Source organism: Dendropsophus ebraccatus, chromosome 9 (genome assembly GCF_027789765.1).
Source record: "Dendropsophus ebraccatus isolate aDenEbr1 chromosome 9, aDenEbr1.pat, whole genome shotgun sequence".
Classification (NCBI taxonomy): Eukaryota; Metazoa; Chordata; class Amphibia; order Anura; family Hylidae; genus Dendropsophus; species Dendropsophus ebraccatus.
Window position 1 is genome coordinate 7,058,199 of NC_091462.1, and position 12,997 is coordinate 7,071,195.

Sequence of the window (12,997 nt, forward strand, 5' to 3'; positions counted from 1 at the left end):
TCTACAAGTGAGGGTAACCCGACAATTCACTGTGACTGTGTGAACATGGGGTAACTTGATGAACCACCCAGAGCGTGAGAGTGACGGCAGGCACGAAGATCTGCTCTGGAGTCAAAACCTGTTGTGCAAGGAAACATGGCGCCTGGAGATGGTGATGGATACGGCGACAGCTCTTTACCTGAGAAAAGCTGTCACAGCGACGATTGTGATTAGAAGACAGATCGAAATGAACCCCAAGGCCACGATATCGAGGATTGTGATGATTGTGATGACAGCTCCTCACCGCCCCGGACGGATGGTTTTCATTCAGAATCAACTCAGGAAATACATCATCCTAGATCCCCGAGGCCACAGCGGCCATGGATGATAAATGAATCCTATCACTAGGGATAGGCCCTGTACCCGCATCACATAACATATATATATATATATAGCGGCTGATGACTGTGCTGACAGCTCCTTACGTGAGAGCAGATGCCAAACCCATGACTGTGATAGTAAAGTGACAGAAGTAAACCCTGAGGCCGCAGTATGAAGGATGGATGACGGCACCTTACTGTGCCACACTGACGATACTTATCAGGATCTACACATCTGACACATTGTCCATGGGTGATGACCTGACCCTATAGACAAGTGCCCGACCTGCCTCATACCCCTGTATACTATAGATGGTAACATTTTAGATCAGTCACAGATTATAGAGTATTTTGTGTGCATTACATGCAAATATATTTCAGTCCCTTACATCATGTATTGGTGTATGGCGGTATTATGTGGAAATAGGATTGCAGTGTTAAGTGCTCCCTTCAAGAATATGACGTGTCTGCATAGGATCTGAGCACTCTATGGTGGTATTATGTGGGCAGTATATGGCAGTGTTATCTTGACACTTTGTATTGTATATTGTCTTAGCACTATACGGCGGTATTATAAAACTATAAGGCTATGTTCACACACCGTCACACACTGTCTGCAGAGCAGTAGAGGTGATTTGCTGCTGCTCTGGACAGTTACTGATATGGACAGAGGTGGCAGCAGAGAGCACTGTGTCACACTGGAGAGAATACACCACTTCCTGCAGGACATACAACAGCTGATAAGTACTTGAAGAATAGAGAATGTTTTTGTAGAAGTAAATTACAAATCTATGGCACTTTGTGGCACCAGTTTATTTAAAGGACTTTTTTTTTGGGGGGGGGGGGGGGTGAACAACCCCTTTAAAAGTTGTATAACAGTGGACAACCCCTTTATATTCAGTGGATGGGATTGGGGGGGGTCTTGTCCCTGTTTATGCGATTGCACGGGATCAGACACTTAGCCCCTATCTTTAAGCAGAACAAGTTTTAACGTTTTCATTTCATTTTAGACAGAATTTGGAAGCAGGACAAGGACGTTGTGGGGGCAGAAGGTGAAGCCGGGGCTACGTACAGGAAAATAAGGTAATGAAAGGCAGCAGAATTATCATTAAGAGCTTATGGGAGACGGTCCAAGGAGCAGGGAGCAGAACCCAGGGCCCTGTTATCATTGCACACAATGGACGCTATTGTGGTTGTGCACAAAGACAGATTTACAAAGGGAACTTAATAGAGACAAATTCTGTGTATTAAGGGACACACCTAAAACAACAGCAGCCTGGAACAATACGGATGAAAATTTAGAATAATTACGGTTATTATTTTTATATTTATTTGCATTGTTTTATAAGATGAAAATCAAAATAAAAAGAAACCACAATGTGAAATGAAAGTCAGATACACCGACGTACCTCTCCATGTCATTGGTAAAATGCAGGAGCAAAACATCATGGGTGCTGCTTACCAGAACACTATAATAACAGTGGAATATTCCCCTCCACATTTCCTTATTACACCATTAAACCTCCAGGGGCGCTGAGCTAAACAGATTTTTTCGATTCCATCAGTAAATAAGTCAATTGCTATTATTATCAATAAAGCAAAATGTTTTCCAGGTTACATGACATTTATTACAAAAGATTTTATAATGTATGCTTTTACATTCTGCACAGTTGATTGATTTGACAGATATGACTATATACTACTGCCCCTATGTGCAAGGATATAACTACTATAATACTGCCCCTATGTGCAAGGATATAACTACTATAATACTGCCCCTATATACAGGAATATAACTACTATAATACTGCTCTCTATATACAAGAATATAACTACTATAATAGCAAATGGAAAAAACAGATCCGGGCACTCACCGGCAAGGTAGGATTTCTTTATTCAGCCACTATGTTCAGCGGGGAAGGGAGGACAGGTGGAGGTGCGGGCGCACGCTACCCCAGGACAGCTGTTTCACGGCTGTGAAACAGCTGTCCTGGGGTAGCGTGCGCCCGCACCTCCACCTGTCCTCCCTTCCCCGCTGAACATAGTGGCTGAATAAAGAAATCCTACCTTGCCGGTGAGTGCCCGGATCTGTTTTTTCCATTTGCTATTGCATTTGTCTTTTTCTATACGGAGCACCCCGGTGGATTTATTATCTCACCTCTGTCCTGACTACTGCTGTATGTTTGTGGTGCCGACTGCTATCTGCCTTTTGAGACTGTTATAACTACTATAATACTGCTCCTATATACAGGAATATAACTACTATAATACTGCTCCTATATACAGGAATATAACTACTATAATACTGCTCCTATATACAGGGATATAACTACTATAATACTGCTCCTATATACAGGAATATAACTACTATAATGGAGTAGGTAGAAGAATTGAGGCGGTCACTCACCACGTTAGATGCCGAAGATTCTTTATTCATCCAGGAATGAACATAGCGGGGAAGGGGGACTCTAGCCAATCCGACACGGGCAGTAAATACAGAGTGGAACCTAACCAAGTCAGAGTCACCCCTTTAGGAAACCGACCCGGAGAGGGCGCACGAGGGGGCGGAAATACAAATTACAAGAGAGTCCCCAAACGGAAACGGGGGTACTCCCCTCGATCCCCCTAATGTAGTTAACATCTCTGGGGTGGACTTACCAGACGGCTGTGAATCATTACTGACTAAAGGATTGAATTTTGGCTTGCACGAAGAATTTTCATATGAGAATTTTGAGGCCGACCTCTTCAAAGCCATTAGGAAGATCAATCTGCATAAGTTCTTTAACGTCCACAAGAATACACAAGATAAGCCTGCATCACCTATCCTGCAGTATCACATTGGTCCTTTGGGCTTTTTCATGCCTGAAGAGCTCACCCCTCAGGATATATCCAGTATCCACACTTTATCTACTCTGGAACAAGATCTTTCTCCTTCATGTACTGTTGTTCAGGCTACAGAATTATTCTCAGGAGGGAAACCTTCTACTTTCTCCCCGCAAATTCCCCCAGGGGGAGCAATCGATATTTTTTACAAATCAGTGCTACGTGATACTAAGGCACTTGTGTACCCCAAACCTCCCAATAACCTTACACACAGTGAGAAACGAGCCTTAGAGTGGCTAAAAAAACGACCTGATTTGAAGATCATACGTGCAGATAAAGGTGGCTCCACAGTAGTCATGCAGAAGAGTTACTATCTGGAAGAGGCACATCGCCAATTGGACGACAGGAACACCTACGTCAAGATTGACAAGGACCCGACCATCAAGATTAAAGAACGGCTGCGAGGACTCCTTCATAAGGCAGTGGCCAACAAAGCCCTTGATCAGAAAACTGCTGAGAAGCTTATCGCCTCGCAAACCGAAGTGGTACTTGTTACCCAAGATACATAAGTCGCTGAGCCGGCCGCCGGGCCGCCCCATTGTCTCGGCGGTCGGCTCGGTGACTGAGGGGCTATCACAGTACCTTGATTGGGCCCTTAGGCCTCTCCTCCCGACCTTCGCTACTTATTTAAAGGACACAAATGACTTCCTGCTAGATTTAGATACTATCTCCTGGCAACCTGGATATTCTTTGGCGTCCATCGATGTGGAGAGCCTCTACACCCGCATCCCTCATGATGCTGGTGTGGGGGCTCTTGACCACATCCTTGGACGCACGTGCCAGTCATCCTCTTGCAGGTCCTTTATTAGCGATGCCCTCCTTTTTGTTTTGGGGAATAATTTTTTCACCTTTGAGGGAGATTGGTATCGTCAGGAGACTGGCACCGCTATGGGCACGCCGGTCTCCTGTACGTATGCCAATCTCTTCCTTTCCTGGTTTGAACAAGTTTTCATTTTTTCTACTAAGAATCCCTACATTAAATTCATTGTTTCTTTTTTCAGATATGTGGACGACATTTTCATTGTCTGGAATGGCACCCCAGAAATGTTTCATGAATTCGTCACATATCTGAATACATCAAATTCAGTTAACATGCTGTTCACATATAATTTTGGGGGTTTTAAGTTAGATTTTCTGGACGTTAAAGTAGAAATTATTGATAATTCCATCCATACATCTGTTTTTCGTAAGGTGACAGCCTCCAATTCTTTATTGCATTTTGCTAGTTCACATCCTTTTTCTGTTAAAAAGTCTATACCTTGTAGCCAAATGTTGAGAATCAGACGCATCAATAACAATGACGAGACGTTCCTTGTCCAAGCCAACGAATTGCGCCATCGTTTGACAGCTAGGGGATATCTCCCCGCCGTCATCAATGACGCATATATTAAAGTGAGCAACATGAGCTACACTTCCCTACGTATACCCAAATACAAACACACTAGACAACAAAATAACGAGCAGAGAAGATTCACCTTTTCATTACAAAATTCCCTCATGAATGATACTATTAAAAATATCATTAGAAAACATTGGTACATTTTAGAACAGGATGAAGACATTAAAACCGCTGCCCTGAATAAACCACTGTTCACATTCAAGAGGAGTTAAACCATAGGAGACACATTGGCCTCGGGTAGGATTGACCGCACTCAATCATGGCTAACTAGATCTCTACCCTCAGGTAACAGACGCTGCGGGCAGTGTCAATACTGCCCCCAGCTACTCACACTATCCTACATTATTTTGGGAGGGGTAGAATGTTTCATAAAACAGTTCATTACTTGTAAAACTACTCATGTAGTATATGCTATTATTTGTCCTTGCCATAAGTATTATATAGGGAAAACTAAGAGGGCATTGTGGACAAGGTTTAAAGAGCATCTCTACTCGCTACGATCGGGAAAAGGGGTCCCCCGCCTTATCAACCACGTACGCAATGATCATGCTAATGATGCGAGATGTTTAACGGTGATAGGCTTGGAAAGGGTTAACCCTCCCGGCAGTGGTGGGGACTGGTTGAAATTGCTGCTTAAATGTGAGACCAGATGGATTATCCGATTGGACGCTACTGGCGTCTCTGGCCTCAATGAGAGAAACGACTTAAATGCCCTACTATTCTAATATGCTTGCATCGGCTTGTTTTTAATGTGTTCTTATAACATTGTTTTGTAGTACTTTTATACTATCTTCACTTGTATCACATTACCTATAAACACACCCCCACCTGTGTTACGTAGCCAGACCTGACGAAGCGGAAGTCCGCGAAAACGTTTGTCTGATTGCACCGCTCCTCCACCTTCCCCCTTCCCTGCTATGTTCATTCCTGGATGAATAAAGAATCTTCGGCATCTAACGTGGTGAGTGACCGCCTCAATTCTTCTACCTACTCCAAGTTGGACTGTTTGCTTTGGCATTGGGCACCTCCACTAGCCGCACAGTTTATCCAGTTCTGAGTCTGCCTGTCCGCTTTATCGCATACCGATTGTGTATATAGTAGTGCCAGCCGCTCTGTCTCCACTATATTTTCCAATAACTACTATAATACTGCTCCTATATACAGGAATATACAGTAACTACTATAATACTGCTCCTATATACAGGAATATAACCACTATAATACTGCTCCTATATACAGGAATATAACTACTATAATACTGCTCCTATATACAGGAATATAACTACTATAATACTGCCCCCTATATACAGGGATATAACTACTATAATACTGCTCCTATATACAGGGATATAACTACTATAATACTGCTCCTATATACAAGAATATACTACTATAATACTGCTCCTATATACAGGAATATAACTACTATAATACTGCTCCTATATACAGGAATATAACTACTATAATACTGCTCCTATATACAGGAATATAACTACTATAATACTGCTCCTATATACAGGAATATAACTACTATAATACTGCTCCTATATACAGGAATATAACTACTATAATACTGCTCCTATATACAGGAATATAACTACTATAATACTGCTCCTATATACAGGAATATAACTACTATAATACTGCTCCTATATACAAGAACATACTATAATACTGCTCCTATATACAGGGATATAACTACTATAATACTGCTCCTATATACAAGAACATACTATAATACTGCTCTTATGTTGTGTACATGTACCGATGTGTCCATCACATGACCAGGATAAGTAAACAATGAATGACAGGAATCAGAGACCTTGAACACAGTAGGGAATTATTACAGACAGTATGTGGATTAATAGTAGTTTTATATTCTGTGGCGCCTGTATATACCGTAGAAGCTGCTTGTGTGTGTCTAGATGTATGGAAGGAATGAGGTATATCGTGGAGAGACATGGAGGTGGTGATCTATGATGGGGTGTTAAGAAACAGGAGGTTCATTACTTTCTCTATATGTATCTATAGATCTGCCCCTTATAGATGGACGTATAGATGGCGGTCATCAAGCTGCTCTGGCTGCGGTAGAGCTGATTCTACTTATTTGGGTTCTGCCTGCTCCATCACATTGGCCTCATTGAGCAGACTCCTCCAGCGTGTGAGCAGCTCTCATAGCTTAATGCCGATCTGATGCTTGGTAAAGCCAAACCCGCGGGGAGCCTCTTAGAGGTCTGTATAATCCCGCAGATAATATATGGGCCTTGTGTTTCAGAAGGGATAATGAGCTCTAATCTCAAATTATCTTCTTAGTAATAGTGGAGCTGGAGGCTGTATCCCCGACACATTCTAACAGGTGCGTAAGCCGCTCGGTGACAAGATCTGCCCGTGATCTGCCACAGAGCCGCACCAAAGTGAATTATCGTCACATTGAGCCCAACAGAGCGGGGTCAAACCTTCAGCCAGCCGCCGCGTGTGCTGCTCTGTGTGGCCAATACACATACAACACTGTACACCATACACTGTACACCATACAACACTGTACTATACACTGCACACCATACACATACACCACTGTACTATACACTGCACACCATACACATACAGCACTGTACTATACACTGTACACCATACACATACAACACTGTACTATACACTGTACACCATACACATACAACACTGTACTATACACTGCACACCATACACATACACCACTGTACTATACACTGTACACCATACACGTACAACACTGTACTATACACTGTACACCATACACGTACAACACTGTACTATACACTGTCTGTACACCATACACATACAACACTGTACTATACACTGTACACCATACACATACAACACTGTACACCATACATACAACACTGTACTATACACTGTACACCATACACATACAACACTGTACTATACACTGTACACCATACACATACAACACTGTACACCATACATACAACACTGTACTATACACTGTACACCATACACATACAACACTGTACTATACACTGCACACCATACACATACAACACTGTACTATACACTGTACACCATACAAATACAACATTGTACTATACACTGTACACCATACAAATACAACACTGTACTATACACTGTACACCATACAAATACAACACTGTACTATACACTGCACACCATACACATACAACACTGTACACCATACACATACAACACTGTACTATACAATGCACACCATACACATACACCACTGTACTATACACTGTACACCATACACATACAACACTGTAATATACACTGTCTGTACACCATACACATACAACACTGTAATATACACTGTCTGTACACCATACACATACAACACTGTACACCATACACATACAACACTGTACTATACAATGTACACCATACACATACAACACTGTACTATACACTGTACACCATACAAATGCAACACTGTACTATACACTGTACACCATACACATACAACACTGTACTATACACTGTACACCATACAAATGCAACACTGTACTATACACTGTACACCATACACATACAACACTGTACTATACACTGCACACCATACACATACAACACTGTACTATACACTGTACACCATACACATACAGCACTGTACTATACACTGCACACCATACACATACAGCACTGTACTATACACTGCACACCATACACATACAGCACTGTACTATACACTGCACACCATACACATACAGCACTGTACTATACACTGTACACCATACAAATGCAACACTGTACTATACACTGTACACCATACACATACAACACTGTACTATACACTGCACACCATACACATACAACACTGTACTATACACTGTACACCATACACATACACCACTGTACTATACACTGTACACCATACACATACAACACTGTACTATACACTGTACACATACACATACAACACTGTACTATACACTGTACCCCATACACGTACAACACTGTACTATACACTGTACCCCATACACGTACAACACTGTACTATACACTGTACCCCATACACGTACAACACTGTACTATACACTGTACACCATACACATACAACACTGTACTATACACTGTACACCATACACATACAACACTGTACTATACACTGTACACCATACACGTACAACACTGTACTATACAATGCACACCATACACATACAACACTGTACTATACAAGGAGAGCCAATGGATAAAACACAAGACCTACAGCACGTTGTGTCCTATCACACTAACCAGCAGTTATTCCTTTGAAAAGTTTATGTATAAAGTGTGAAATAAATGTTTATTCCCATGTGTGGGGTCTCCCCTTTATATGCACCTTTGATGTTTGCCTTCTGCATGGACCTGATGAGGAGGGTTTCCCTTTATATGTGTAGTCTAAATATAAGGGGACTTTATGAAGACCCGCCGGATCAATAAGAGGTGCCCACCTGACCTGCCGTACCTCCTGAGCAGGGGTAGATTTCTGCCATGATTTACCCCTCCTCCCACCTTCATACCCCCCACCCCCCTGCCCACCGGATGAGTAGGGTATATGGCTGGCGTACGCCGGGGGCGCAGCATTTATAAATGTCCCCCAAAGTCTTTTTTAATGTTCACCAGGTCTTCCATAATCCTTAAGGTGATAATACTCAGCACCAGATCCATCAGTAGGACCATCAGGACTGGATCTATAGGTTCTGTAATGTCACAATATGTTCCTATGGCCGGTTCATATCTATCTGGCAACAACCTAGATGGGGGGGGGGGGGGGGGGGGGACTGGACAACAAGCCGTCCAATCCATTGTTTCAGACCCCATCAGGATGAAGAACGTTCTGTAAGATCTCGCAGCCTCTCCTCCCCCATAGTAACTGTGACTGAATCCCTTCTAGGTGGATTAGATTGTAAGCCCCATGTACAAGGATCAATGCGTATAATGAGGAGTCACTACCAGGAATACAATGGGTGATATCGATCGCTGGGGACGCTGTATATAACTTATCAATAATATATGGAGCAATAATACAGACCTCAGCTGCTGCAGAACTTCAGGAGGATCAGGTCACCTAGTGAATGAGTGCTAAAGAAAAAGTAAGAGGTGCCATACAGTGCCAGTCATAGCTGCCATACAGTGCCAGTCATAGCTGCCATACAGTGCCAGTTATAGCTGCCATACAGTGCCAGTCATAGCTGCCATACAGTGCCAGCCATAAGTCCCATACAGTGCCAGTCTTAGCTGCCATACAGTGCCAGTCGTAGCTGCCATACAGTGCCACTCATAGCTGCCATACAGTGCCAGTCATAGCTGCCATACAGTGCCAGTCATAGCTGCCATACAGTGCCAGTTATAGCTGCCATACAGTGCCAGTCATAGCTGCCATACAGTGCCAGCCATAAGTCCCATACAGTGCCAGTCTTAGCTGCCATACAGTGCCAGTCGTAGCTGCCATACAGTGCCAGTCATAGCTGCCATACAGTGCCACTCATAGCTGCCATACAGTGCCACTCATAGCTGCCATACAGTGCCACTCATAGCTGCCATACAGTGCCACTCATAGCTGCCATACAGTACCAGTCATAGCTGCCATACAGTGCCACTCATAGCTGCCATACAGTGCCACTCATAGCTGCCATACAGTGCCACTCATAGCTGCCATACAGTACCAGTCATAGCTGCCATACAGTGCCACTCATAGCTGCCATACAGTACCAGTCATAGCTGCCATACAGTGCCAGTCATAGCTGCCATACAGTGCCAGCTGTGGTGTGCCCATAGTTTCCTCTTATACAGTGATGCCACAATGTGCACCTGGCAAAATGTCATGGTCCACTTTATATATACAGTATATGATGTATAGAAGCAATTGTAAGGGTCGACCGATGCCCACAATGCCCCAGTGCCAGCCAACAAGTGGTCCAATGTAACATGAGGTTGTTTAGGGTCCTGCACATGACAATCCCCCAATGTGGCGCTTAACATGAAGATTATTAACAATCGCTCCCCAAAGGCTAAATAAGATGAAGACGAGGGAGAAGCCCCTTGTAGACGAGCGGCAGTGTTCCTATTGTACCAGGCAGCCTGATGTGAATGGAGCACTGCCATTAATTAACCCAGAGACAAATTGCCTGTCATGATGGTTCACAGCAGGCGTCGGTGGAGGAGCCTCAAAATGAAGAGCCGGACCGGAGCGGAAACACAAAATGGACAAAATGCCCCCCCCCCCCCCCAATTGTCACCATCACAATATACCCACTATAATCTTATTATACAGAGCGTCAGACATCAGCACCAGAGGTGACAAAGTCACCCCGCCATCTATCACCCCCCCCCCCCCAATGTCACAGAATCAACACCGGAGGTGACCGAGTACCCCCACCCTGCCATCTATCACCCCCCCCCCCCAATGTCACAGAATCAACACCAGAGGTGACCGAGTACCCCCACCCTGTCATCTATCACCCTCCCCCCCACAGTATCAACACCAGAGGTGACCAAGCATCCCCACCCAGCCATCTATCACCCCCCAATGTCACAGAATCAACACCAGAGGTGATCGAGTACCCCCACCCTGCCATCTATCACCCCCCAATGTCACAGAATCAGCACCAGAGGTGACCAAGTACCCCCACCCTGCCATCTATCACCCCCCCTCCCATGTCACAGAATCAACACCAGAGGTGACCGAGTACCCCCACCCTGCCATCTATCACCCCCCCATGTCACAGAATCAACACCAGAGGTGACCGAGTACCCCCACCCTGCCATCTATCACCCCCCCAATGTCACAGAATCAACACCAGAGGTGACCGAGAACCCCCACCCTGCCATCTATAATCCCCCATGTCACAGAATCAACACCAGAGGTGACCGAGTACCCCCACCCTGCCATCTATCGCCCCCCCCCCCAATGTCACAGAATCAACACCAGAGGTGACCGAGTACCCCCACCCTGCCATCTATAATCCCCCATGTCACAGAATCAACACCAGAGGTGACCGAGTACCCCCACCCTGCCATCTATCACCCCCCCCCCCAATGTCACAGAATCAACACCAGAGGTGACCGAGTACCCCCACCCTGCCATCTATCACCCCCCCATGTCACAGAATCAACACCAGAGGTGACCGAGTACCCCCACCCTGCCATCTATCACCCCCCCATGTCATAGAATCAACACCAGAGGTGACCGAGTACCCCCACCCTGCCATCTATCACCCCCCAATGTCACAGAATCAACACCAGAGGTAATCGAGTACCCCCACCCTGCCATCTATCACCCCCCTCCCATGACACAGAATCAACACCAGAGGTGACCGAGTACCCCCACCCTGCCATCTATCACCCCCCCATGTCATAGAATCAACACCAGAGGTGACCGAGTACCCCCACCCTGCCATCTATAATCCCCCATGTCACAGAATCAACACCAGAGGTGACCGAGTACCCCCACCCTGCCATCTATCACCCCCCCCAATGTCACAGAATCAACACCAGAGGTGACCGAGTACCCCCACCCTGCCATCTATCAACCCCCCATGTCACAGAATCAACACCAGAGGTGACCGAGTACCCCCACCCTGCCATCTATCACCCCCCCCCCAATGTCACAGAATCAACACCAGAGGTGACCGAGTACCCCCACCCTGCCATCTATCACCCCCCCCAATGTCACAGAATCAACACCAGAGGTGACCGAGTACCCCCACCCTGCCATCTATCAACCCCCCATGTCACAGAATCAACACCAGAGGTGACCGAGTACCCCCACCCTGCCATCTATCACCCCCCCCCCCAATGTCACAGAATCAACACCAGAGGTGACCGAGTATCCCCACCCTGCCATCTATCAACCCCCCATGTCACAGAATCAACACCAGAGGTGACCGAGTACCCCCACCCTGCCATCTATAATCCCCCAATGTCACAGAATCAACACCAGAGGTGACCGAGTACCCCCACCCTGCCATCTATCACCCCCCCCCCAATGTCACAGAATCAACACCAGAGGTGACCAAGTACCCCCAACCTGCCATCTATCACCCCCCCCCCCATGTCACAGAATCAACACCAGAGGTGACCGAGTACCCCCACCCTGCCATCTATCACCCCCCCAATGTCACAGAATCAGCACCAGAGGTGACCAAGTACCCCCACCCTGCCATCTATCACCCCCCCTCCCATGTCACAGAATCAACACCAGAGGTGACCGAGTACCCCCACCCTGCCATCTATCACCGCCCAATGTCACAGAATCAACACCAGAGGTGATCGAGTACCCCCACCCTGCCATCTATCACCCCCCATGTCACAGAATCAACACCAGAGGTGATCGAGTACCCCCACCCTGCCATCTATCACC

At 45.5% G+C, this 12,997-nt stretch overlaps 1 protein-coding gene across 4 annotated transcripts in view; it reads left to right on the forward strand.

Moving 5' to 3' along the window:
• GLI2 (GLI family zinc finger 2) overlaps positions 1–12,997 on the forward strand; it is a 452,275-nt gene that overhangs the window by 153,000 nt on the left and 286,278 nt on the right. For 3 of the 4 annotated variants that reach the window (XR_011364490.1, XR_011364485.1, XM_069982433.1), the window contains exon 3: positions 1,370–1,442. The gene's annotated coding sequence lies outside the window, so the exon portion shown is untranslated. The remainder of the gene's footprint in view (positions 1–1,369; positions 1,443–12,997) is intronic. The other variant, XR_011364486.1, reaches the window with a different exon arrangement.